Here is a 12,953-nt window from a genome sequence, read left to right as displayed (position 1 = left end):
TGACTAACTGCTTAAGTAGAACCAGCACAAATAGACTCATAAAGGGAAGTGTATAGGACACGGAAAGTAACGTGATCAGCTAATCACAGCTGGCCACTATTATTACCTGTTAGCCTTACTATCCTTGTACTAAATAGTTCCTTGAGTGATGATGTTTGTGTTTTCCCTTTTTTTTAGAATACGATGGCTGGAACGGGAGGCGATGCAGGAGCTGGAGTGATTGCGAGAACTGAGGGCCCCGCAAGACATCGTGGCAGGCCTCGTCGGGCCCAACAACCTTCAGTTGAGACCGCTTCCAACACCGGAGATGAAGGAAGCGCAGCTAGAAGAGACCCGAACTACAACGAAGGGTTTCAACTGGATCATGCAATTCAGGCAGCTATTGTCTAAGCTGTAGCCATTGCTGTGAAGAATATTACCCCTGAAGGGTCTGCTGGAAGCCGTGAAAGAACTGCTGGAGGGGCAGGAGGTGAGGGTAGGAGAGATGAGGAAGAAGAGAGGGAGGCCTCGAGTGTGGTTAAGTCTGGGAACGCTGGTGACAGGAAGAGAGGCCGAGGTGGGTGCAACTATAAGTCCTTCAAGGGATGCGACCCACTGAAGCTGACTGGTTTGGGAGACGCAATCGCTACTCTTCAGTGGATATCCGCCATGGATAAAATTATCCGCATTAGCGAGTTCCGTCCCGATCAAGCTATCGGTTATGCCACCCAATCGTTTGAAGATGAGGCGATGTATTGGTGGGAATCGGTTGAGCAGAGAAGGAGTCGAGAGGAAATCAAGGCTATGAGGTGGGAGGATCTGAAATGACTGGTTATGAAGAAATTTTGTGCTGACGCAGAGATTGAGAGGGCGCGGATGAAGTTCCTAAATTTGAAGGCTGGGACAATGACACATCGTGAGTATACCACCGAGTTCAACCGAATGTCTAGGTTGGTACCCGATATGGTCAACACTGAGGCTAAGAGGATCAAAAGTTATGTGACGGGATTGCCACAGAAAGTCCGCACGCTAGTCAGGACAAGTAAACCTGCTACCTTTGACTCTGCTGTCGAACTCGCAGAGATGGTTTATGCAGACTTGGCTGCAGATGATGTGGTGGTGGGAGACGAGAAGAAAGAGAAGAAATGGGTCGCTCCTGTTAAACGACCCGGTACCCAGATGTGGAACCCTAAGTACAAGCAGCTGAGAGTTTGGGAGAACAGGTCGTGCAAGACTTGTGGCAAGGCACACAGCGGTGAGTGTAGGTGGGGAAAGGGTTCGGATACATGTCATAAGTGTGGAAAGATGCATGCTAGAGAGTGTAGAGTTGGGTCGAACGTTTGCTACAAGTGTGGGAAGGCAGGTCATTATGCTCATGAGTGCAGTTCTAAGCCTGCATGCTACAAGTGTGGTAAGACAGGTCACTTTGCTAGAGAATGCACCGAGGGTGAAGCTGGAGGTAGTGGAAGGAAGGATGCCGATCAAGCTAGGCCAAGAACTAGAGCCTACATGCTGACCCAAGAACAAGCCAAGCAGGTTCCGGATGTCGTCACATGTACGTTTCTAGTGAACGGTGTTTCCGCTTCTGTATTATTTGATTCGGGCGCAAACAAAAGTTTCGTAGCCACACCATTTAGTAAACTAGCTAAAATGAAATGTTGCCGAGTGTCTGAAACTCTTATGGTAGAAACCGCTTGTGACACTTCGGTTAAAATAATGAAAAATGGTTAAGGACTGTAAGATAGAATTGGAGGGACATGAGTTCCCTGTTACCTTGTATGTTATGACCTTAGGAGGGTTCGATGTGGTTTTGGGTATGGATTGGTTGTCTGAGTTTAAAGCTCAGATAGTGTGTAAGAGTAGGATAATAAGGTTAAAGTCCTTGGATGGTAGTGCGGTGACGGTTTATGGTGATAAGGAAACTTATGGGCTTAATGTCATTTCGATGATAAAAGCCAAAGGATTGTTAAGACGAGGGTGCGGTGCCTACCTGGCGTATGCCGTCAACGCTACGGCCGAGACGAGAGAAATGAAAGATGTTCCTATCGTGCGCGACTACCCAGAAGTATTCCCAGAGGATCTTCCGGGGTTGCCACCGGAGCGAGAGATAGAATTCCAGATAAACTTAGTACCGGGCGCCCAACCCGTCGCGAAAGCACCTTACCGTCTAGCACCGTCCGAAATGAAAGAGTTGATGTCCCAACTGCAAGAACTCCTCGATAAGGGTTTTATTAGACCAAGTGTTTCCCCGTGAGGCGCACCAGTGTTATTCGTGAAGAAGAAGGATGGAAGCATGAGAATGTGCATAGACTATCGTGAGTTGAATAAGCTTACGGTAAAGAATAGATATCCTTTGCCAAGGATTGATGATCTGTTTGACCAACTGCAAGGTTCAAGTTGGTTCTCACGAATAGATCTCAGATCAGGCTATCATCAGCTGAAGGTGAAGGAGGCAGACATCCCTAAGACAGCGTTCCGAACGCGGTATGGACACTACGAGTTCCTCGTAATGTCATTCGGTCTAACAAATGCTCCTGCCGCATTTATGGACATGATGAATAGGGTGTGTCGACCGATGTTGGATAAGTCGGTTATCGTCTTCATTGATGATATATTGATTTATTCAAAGAGCGAGTCTGACCATGCTGAGCATCTGAGAGAGGTATTGGAGACTCTGAAGAAAAAGAAGTTGTATGCTAAGTTTTCGAAGTGCACGTTCTGGTTAAGAGAAGTGCAATTTTTAGGTCACGTGATTAATCCGGAAGGGATTACCGTGGACCCAGCTAAGATTGAAGCGATAACAAATTGGAAGACTCCACAGAATCCGACTGATATACGAAGCTTCCTAGGGTTAGCTGGCTACTATAGGAGATTCATCGAAGGTTTCTCCAAGATAGCCGCACCATTGATCGGTATGACCCAAAAGTCGGTAGTATTCAGTTGGGGTAAGTTTCAGGAAGAAGCTTTTGAGGAGTTGAAGAAAAGACTCACACAAGCTCCAATCCTTACTCTACCCGATGGTGATGAGGATTTGGTTGTTTGTGTAGATGCCTCGCATCAAGGGTTAGGTTGCGTGTTGATGCAACGAGGAAAGGTGATAGCATACGCGTCTAGACAGTTGAAAGTCCATGAGAGTACTTACCCAACGCATGATTTAGAGTTAGCAGCTGTAGTGCATGCTCTTAAGATATGGAGGCATTATCTGTACGGTACTAAGTGTACTATCTATACAGATCATAAGAGTTTAAAGTACTTCTTCGAGCAGAAAGAATTGAACATGAGGCAGAGAAGATGGTTGGAGTTGATTAAGGATTACGACTGCGACATTAAGTACTATCCCGATAAAGCAAATGTGGTCGCTGATGCATTAAGTCGTAAGAATGAGGAAGTTCTTGCAACAGTAAAGTCATACAAGTTGATCATGAACCCAAGTCTTTTTGAAGAAATCATCAAGGTACAGTCAGAGGTGTTAGTAGATGAAGGGTTAGTAAAGAAAGAAAGGATTTATGGCCAGCAAGATGAGTTGATGGAAAACACTCATGGAGTTAAGACTAGGTTCGACCGTATGTGGATCCCACGCCATGGTGATCTTAGAAGTCGAATCTTAGATGAAGCTCATAAGTCAAGGTACTCAATCCATCCTGGAGCTACAAAGATGTACCAAGACTTGAAAAGAGATTACTGGTGGCCTGGAATGAAGAATGATGTAGTAGATTATGTCAGTAAGTGCTTAACTTGCTTACAAGTCAAAGCCGAACATCAAAAGCCTTATGGGAAGATGCAACCGCTAGAGATACCTGAGTGGAAATGGGAACACATCACCATGGATTTCATAACTAAGCTACCTCGTACAGCTAAGCATCATGATACTATCTGGGTGATTGTGGACCGTTTGACCAAGAGTGCTCACTTTCTGCCCATACGAGAGGCCATCTCATCAGAAACATTAGCAAGCTTGTTCATTAAAGAAGTTGTAACCAAGCATGGAGTACCGTTATTGATCGTGTCTGATAGAGATACACGGTTTACTTCGAGGTTCTGGAAGAAATTCCATGAAGCTATAGAACCCCGGTGTATCATCCTCAAACCGATGGACAGTCTGAAAGGACGATCCAAACCCTTGAGGATATGCTGCGTGCTTGTGTTTTAGATTTTGGTGGAAGTTGGGATGATCACCTGCACCTGGCAAAGTTCTCCTATAACAACAGTTACCATTCAAGTATTGGTATGCCACCGTTTGAGATGCTTTACGGTAGAAGATGTAGAACCCCGGTGTGTTGGGGTGAGATTGGTCAGAAAGAAATGGGAAGCCTAGAAGTGGTTCAAGAAACGTCTTCAAAGTTCGATCAGATCAAAGCAAGAATGAAAGCCGCTCAAGACAGACAAAAGTCTTATGCAGATAAGCGGCGACGACCAATTGCGTTTAACGTTGGCGACAATGTGATGCTTAAGGTCTCGCCTTGGAAAGGAATTATCCGTTTTAGAAAGAGGGGGAAGTTGAGTCCGAGGTACATTGGACCGTTTAAAATTTTAGATCGTGTGGGGGAAGTAGCTTATAAGCTGGATTTACCCGATGAGTTAGAAGGAATTCATTCAACCTTCCATGTTTCTCATCTGAGGAAGTGTCTAGCTGATGACACGTCTCACGTGCCATTGATGGACATTGAGGTTGATGAACAATTGAACTACATCGAGCAGCCGATAGAGATCGTTGATCGCAAGGAGAAGCAGCTTCGTCACAAGGTTATACCTTTGGTAAAAGTGATATGGAAACATCGCAAAGGATCGGATGCTACTTGGGAAGCTGAATATGAGATGCGCAAGTTCTATCCTAATCTGTGTATGTAATAGTTAGGTTTCGGGGACGAAACCTCTTTAAGGATGGAAGACTTGTAACATCCTAAATATTATAATGTTAAATAAAGAAAGTTACGTTTAGTGATTTCGCGTTATTAATTAATTAATATCGAGTAAAGAACGGATCATGGAATTAGATTAATTAAGGTGGGTTAAATGGGAATGGGCCTTAGGTCCATGGGCTTTAAGGGATATAAATATCCCCTAAACCAACCTAAAACCCTAAACCCTCATTTCTTTCCATCCTAATCTCTACACACTCAAAAACACACACATCCTCCACCTCACACGGCCGCGAGAGAGAGAACGGGATCCGAGACCAAAATCAAGCCAACCATTATTAGATCTTCGATATACGAGCTGGATACGAGATAACCACGCAAACCGAACACATAAAGGTAAGATTTCGATCTTAAAGTTCATGTTCTTATAGACGGTTTGCCATGAAACTTGAAACGATAATAGATCGGATCTAAACGAAGCGTAAAGTAGCGAACTTGATGCTAGGATGAACCTAATAAACCCTTACACATGTATGGTTCGTTTAAGATAAACCGTACATCTTGTATTGAACGTTTCTAGAATTAAAGGTCCAAACTTTACGTGTTTTCGGGTCAAATCTTAACCAAAAACGACCATAGGAATGACCGCGGGTTAGTCAAATACCATACCCATGGATTTCTCGGTAAAACGATGATGATTATGGGGATTAAGGATGAACAGCGGCGGCTGCTGCACAACTTCGCCTACAAGCGAACTTCGCCTGTAAGCAAGTTTGCTTGCAAGCAAGTTCGCCTAACTGATAACTTCGCTGATTAACTAAGTTCGCTGGCCAACTTCGCTTGTTGACAAGTTCGCCTATGATTAACTTCGCTGGACCCCAAGTTTGCCCCTGAAAACTTCGCCTGGCATATGTTCGCCTAGGGTTAACTTCGCCGAACACTAATTTCGCTTAACAGTAAGTTCGCTTAATTTTAAGTTCGCTTATTGTTAAGTTCGCTTAATGATAGTTCGCTGGAGTTAGCGAATTAAAAAATAAATTAAAAACCTAATGAAAAATGTGTTAAGACAGTTAATGGAAATAAAATTTTTCCAAGCTGACCTGGCAGCTCGACCCCACTGCCAGGGGCGCTGCCCCCATACCCCCGTTCGTTGTGGGTAGTAGCTAAGACTAGAAAGGTGATATGAGTAGTGGTAGTTAATTGATACATGTAAATATTATACAGTTAGTCGTGCACAGCTCAAGAAGGGAATAACGATTAACGGAGAGCGTAACAGGATTCAGGTGAGTTTCTAGCCCCATTTATGTGTTATGTTTTCGGGGCTGTGTGCATACTCAATATGGTTGTTAATACGCTTATCCTAAGAGATAAGTGTATGCCTTATGTGAATAATGTGAAAGGTCTGAAAGATTGCTTGATGGTACGTGAACGATCTTCGGATATTATGCTTATGTGTAAGGTAAGTATGATATGTATGCTTATGTGTATGAACGTGATAAAGTTAATAAAAGAAGGAAAGGATTGTTGTATGGTTGTATGGTTACGAAAAGGGTACCGAGCCCTAATAATACTCGAGGTATGATGTATGGTTGTATGGTAACGAAGAGGGAATCGAACCCTACTAATATTCGAGAACTAAGGAACCAAACCCTACTAATATTCGAGGAAAGAGGGTACCGAGCCCTAATAATACTCGAGGAAGGAGGGTACCGAGCCCTAATAATACTCGAGGAAGGAGGGTACCGAGCCCTAATAATACTCGAGGAATGTAGGGCGTAATGCTCTTTATAACGTATGATATGAAAGCAAGTTAGTACAAAAGAAAGTATGAAAGTATGAATGAAAGAAGATAAGTTTGTGTGTATTGTATAATGTATGATTAACTAGAACTCACTCAGCGTAGCTGACTTTTAGTATGCACGCAGGTGATTAGGATGAGGCAGCTCGCTTGAGGGGACACGTGGCATTGAATAAGAGGCTGGCATCAGAAGGCTCAAGACGTGATATGTTTTAATAACTTTGTTTTTTGAAAGACAAGTTGTTGTTTAAGACAAGTTTTGGATTGTTACGAAATGTTTTATGAAAGTTTTTAATGTTCCGCGAATGTTTTAATTAACTCTTATATTTAGAACCGCGTTTATGAGTAAATCCAACACGAAAGTAGGGCTACCGGTAACGGGGCCTTACACAAGGCTACCTTACATAGGCTTGCATTCTGTTGCCCTACAAATTATTATTAAGATTAGTAAAAAGTTGTATGAATAATATAGCAAATTAATGAATGTGTTAACAATACCATTTCGTCTTGAACAATCATTTTGATGGACCAATCTTGCCCAGGCTTTGAGTTGTCTTTCAGACGCCAAAGTTTCAAAATACGCACCTTTAGGATACACTCACTGTTAAGAACATTCAATTGGTTCAACATGGTGATATTTGTTGGCTCCATCTTGCTAGTGGTGAAAAATTTTAAAAAACAAAAAAAAAACATTTAGGAACAATAACACTTTAAGCAAAAAAATGAAAGATGAAAATGGAAGATATATAAACAACAAAAAGTAAAAACCTTGGCATAAATCTAATCGTTTTTACTAAAGAGGCTTTGATGGTGTAAGAATTAGCCTATCAAATGTACGTATTTATACGAAATGAATTAGGGTAGACTAAATTATAGAAGGAAGGTATACAGATAATTGATTAGAAACATAAATATAAGAAATTTCAAAAATTTTTCAAAAAAGTTATAATAAGAATAAATATAAGGGAAATCGTAATTAATGGATTTTCAAATAATATACAATGTTACATAATTAGATTAGAAATACAAATAATATATTTCCAAATTTTTGAATTTTCTAAAATGCCTAATTTTCTAAAATCCAATGTTACATAATGTAAAAATATAAGTTACTAATTATATTATTATTTGCAATAATATAATTAATCATCAATTATAACACCATATATTATATAATGTAATTCATATAAGGTGTGAAAATGAAAAGTTACTAATTTTGTTATATATATGTAACTCAATTGTTAATTAGTAAATCGTAATTATAAGTCAATGTTTACAATAATAAGTCAATGGGTCAACAATGGATTTGTAAGTCAATTGTTATTGTTAAAGAATAATAAGTCAATGGATTTGTATTATAATTGTTAAAACTTAATGACGGTAATTATGTCAGTGAGAGTCAATGGGTCAATGGGTCAACATCCGTAATTATAGTAAAACTTAATGATTGTTAATAAATTCAAATTTACACCATAATTTATACAATAATTAATTCAAATTTACAAATTAATTACATTCAAAGAATAGATAATAATTAATTCAAATTTACAAATTCCGTAATTAAACCATTTCCTTAATCAAATGGGTCATCATTTCCTAAATTTAACATGAATTGTACAAACCTTTACAATTTTATGAATTTGATAAATTTTAATAAATATAATATTTTAACAAAATTTTAATATTTCAAATCAGTAATCTCTCTATATTATATATATATTATCCGTAATCTCTATATTAAATCCGTAATCTCTTCTACTATTGAAATATCAAATAATTATCTAAATTGTATATTATATATTATCTAAAAAATTAACAAAGGTGGTGAATGAAATCAACCAAAAATAATAAAATATTCAAATTGAAATTTTGAATATTTTGTTTTCGAAACTATAGCTACGATTTTAAAATATTACATTAATTAAAATATTCAAAATGAAAAATTAAACATTAAATGAAAGAGGAAAGATAATACTTTAATAGCATTGATGAATCTTATTTTAATATATTATTGATTTATTTTATTAAGTTGAAAATTAGAGAATGCATTGATATATATGGAAAGTATGAGAATCAACCAATAGGAAGGGGGGATATATAATTAAAGCCTATTGCTTTAATAGTATAGTTAGATTACTTAACCTGAAAAAATTTTAAATCCTTCATCTTTACTAAGTTGTCAAATTTTGGACCGAAATTTTCAGGGTATTACAATCCAAGAACACGACCATAACGTGGGAAAAGTAACGTAGTTTTAATCTCAGTTCCTAATTGTAACTCCCACCACCCATCTTCTATGGATTTGGGTTGTATTTGGGTGAATGTTCCTGTTGTTTTCTTGCTTCTTACGAGCTGTTGGTTTTTTATTTATAAATTGTTCTATTTGCTTGTAACATCCCAATTTTTCGTTCGGATAATAATAATAATAATAATAATAATAATAATAATAAAATATGATAGGATAAGTAGGCTTTTATATGGACTTTGTTATGGACCAAAAGGGAAAGATGGGCCTTAGGTCCATGGGCTTAAGGGAGTATAAATACCCCTTAAACCCTAATCCTTTCCATTTTTATCCAAAATCTACCCCATAGCCTACACCTTGATAAACACACACACTATCCTAAAACCCGAGCCGAAATCCGAAGGTGAAAACTGGAGTTTGTTGGTGCTAGATCGTCGTGAAGAACCAAAACAACATCAAGGCTTAACCGTGTTCGTTAACCGACTCGTTTAAGGTACGTTTATAACTAGAAATCGTTCCTTTAGATCCGGATTCATTTAGGTAGTATTAGATCTGTATATATATGATAAAAACGAGCCTAACAAAGCAAACCTCACTGAAATCCATTACAGTTTGATAGGTTAATTGATAACCTAAAAAAACCCGTAACCTATATGCCTAATCGCACCCCTTAAACATTGACGTTTGGCCGATTTGATGGTTGAGATTTGTTGGCGCTGTAATTCCGAATCCATTGATACGTAAATCGTGATATTTGGTTAAGAAACGTGGGTTTAATTGCAGATATGATGAATGTTGACTATTTTGTGTTCTTAGCAATTTTGACTTTGACCCTAAGTCAAAGTCTGGATAAGAACAGGGATGATTCGTTAAAAATGGTTCAATTCGTTATGCTAGGTAGCGAATCAGCTCAACCAGTTCGTTACATCATAATTAGGCTAACGAACTAGGAGCGAACCAAGTAACGAATCAGGTGATTCGATACTCACCAATTCGCCAAGTTCCAATAACGAATTAGATGGTGTTCAAGTAACGAATTGGAATAGCGAATCAGGTCATGATCAGACAACGAATCAGATTGACAAACCAGGCTAACGAATCAGCTAATCAGACCATGAAGGATAACGAATTAGACTGTAGTCTGATAACGAATTAGGCTAATATCGTTATAGAGAACAAGATGAAGAATTAGAAAATAATTTAAAATCCTAATGGAAAAAGTGTTAAGACGGTTAATGTAAATAAAATTTTTCCAAGCTGACCTGGCAGCTCGACCGCAGCCAGGGGCTCTGCCCCTTGGACCCTGCTAGGGGCTGCCGCCCCTAGAACCCGCTGCCAGGGGCGCTGCCCCCGGACCCCCGCTCGTTGTGGATAATAAATTAACTAGAAACGCGATATGAAAAGTGATAGTAATCAATACGCATAATTGTTATACAGCTAGCCGTGCACAGTCAAGAAAGGAGTAACCATTAACCGAAGAAGTAACCGAGTTCAGGTGAGTTTCTAGCCCCATTCCTTGTTATGTTTTCGGGGCTGTGTGCATACTCGATGTGATAGTTAATACACTTACCCTAAATTGGTAAGTGTATGCCATGTATGATTATATGATATCTATATATGTCTGGAATGAGAATGAAAGCTTGTCGGTACGTGAACGATCTTCGGATATTGCACGTACTGTCAGGTTAATAAAATAGATATGAATATTGTATGTAATGTAAAGGTGATCGCTTGTCGGTACGTGAATGATCTTCGGATATTGCACGTACTATCAGGTTATAAATAAAGATATGGATATTGTGTGTAATGTAAGTATGATTGCTTGTCGATACGTGAACGATCTTCGGATATTGCATGTATTGCCAAGAATAGTGATGATTGTCTCCTTATATGGATATTAAATGATAACTTATATATATAGAGTTCCCTCTACGGATATTATATAGATTGTTCCTTAAATGGAAAGCATAGTGTTCCTTTAATGGAAAGCGCAGTGTTCCTTTAATGGAAAGCATAGTGTTCCTTTAATGGAAATCCCAGTGTTCCTTTAATGGAAAGCCTAGTGTTCCTTTAATGGAAAGCATAGTGTTCCTTCTATGGAAGTATATAGGATGCTCCTTCTATGGAGAATATATATATAGAGGGTCCTTCTATGGAGAACATAAATAGTATGGGTAATAGTAATAGTTCTTTTATTAGATATTATGTGACGTTCCTCTTATGGATATTTACACAAGGTTAGGATATGTATGTAGGTAAGATATGTGTATGTATTGTATGTTGTCTGATTAACTAGAACTCACTCAGCGAACTGACTTTTAGTATGCACGCATGTGAATATGATTACAGAGCTAGCATGAGGTTGGCACATGGCATGGATTGAATGGCTGGCATATGAAGATGGAAGATAAATGATGATTTAAATAATATGCTGAATATTATGTTTTAACGAAAAGATCAAATGTTTTGTATCAAATGATTAAAGTCAACATTTCCGCGAAAGTTTTAATAAACTCTGATTTGTAGAACTGTGTTTATGAGTAAATCCGACTTTAAAATGAGGCACCGGGAACAGGGCCTTGCATTGTCGTTCAAAAAAATCTCTATGGTTAAAAAATGAGTAAAAACTATTGAAACAGAGATATCAAAACTTCATGCTATAGTCAACTCAGATAGCATTGATGGGTTGTTTTGATTGCCATACCCAGTAATTTTCTCACAGAGGTCAGAAGTTTTTAGAATTGACTATCGCTATATATTCACATGGGGTCAGTCGGGATGTTGACACAATAATAATACTAAAAAAAGGTTTATAAGGGACGACCAAACCCGTACCACAAGGATAGGTATTCATCGGTAATTTTCATGTAAAGGAAAAGAGGATATTTATTTGTGCAACTACCAATCTGGAATTTTTCACAGCTGTGGAGAAGGCTGATTGCAATAATGCAGAAAAGTTTATAGAGAGTGACGTTGTAGGTATTCATCGGTAATTTCGTGTATCATTTATGTTTTTGAGTGTACCTTGTCTCCATGTGCATCATTTACAAATTATTGTCTCTGTTTTGTAATTTTTCCTTCTATTTTGGATCTATATAGAGAACGAGTTGTACGACTAAGTTGAAAGTAGAATATGACCAAATGTTGCATACATAAACTGAAAAAAAAACAAATTATGTCTACATATATATTTTTTTATTTATCTTTTTCTTAAATTTAGAAGAAAGAAGTAATAAACAGGATAACTATTACATTTATATTATATTATTTTCAATTTCAAAATCATTAATAAAAAAAAATTATTGTTCACTTTTATTAATATTTTACCCTCACGATAATCTGTTTATTATATAGATTCCTCACATATTATTTTACCATTTAATTTAAAAAAATAAGAACCACTAAAAATTTTTGAATCATCTAAAAAATGAGAACCACGGGTGATTTTCGTTATATGAACTGATAAGCTTTTCGTTACCAATATAAAACAAGTGTATTCATCGGCTAACGCAAATAAAAGCCATAACATGTACGTTTTTAATTAACTTAATTACAAAAACGTCATTGGTGAAATTTGTCTTGCATAGTTGAATATTTGATGGCTAGAATCAAGTCCCAGATCGATAAACAAACATGAATTAAACGACTAACTCTCGTTTATATTAATCAGAAAATCTAACTCAAAAAACTGATTACAAACTATCAAACCCTAACTCGGTTTGACTCTTGATGAACTCTAACCCGATTGCATCTAGGTGAACCATAACTCGGTTACATCTCGTGTGCGTCTCTAGATGAACCCTAACTTGGTTGCATCTCACATCACACTCTATAATGTCTATCCATACATCGGTTTATATAGAGTAACCTAACTTGTTAACCAATACATTACAAAATATAATAAACCCTAACTGAAATCTCAAAAACTCATCATATAATAATGAATCACATAGATCTAGTATGTCTAACCCAGTCACCTACACGCGACGAGCCTATTAAGTTGGAAATTACTTACAACATAGAAAGTGGTTCTTAACTTACATATATTTGAACTCATATCTTGATTATGGCA

This window comes from Bidens hawaiensis, unplaced genomic scaffold (assembly GCF_021521415.1).
Source record: "Bidens hawaiensis isolate Kalapana, Puna unplaced genomic scaffold, B.hawaiensis_p1.1 tig00039083_1, whole genome shotgun sequence".
Taxonomy (NCBI): Eukaryota; Viridiplantae; Streptophyta; class Magnoliopsida; order Asterales; family Asteraceae; genus Bidens; species Bidens hawaiensis.
The sequence above is the reverse complement of the archived record's forward strand: the minus strand, read 5'-3'. Positions refer to the sequence as shown.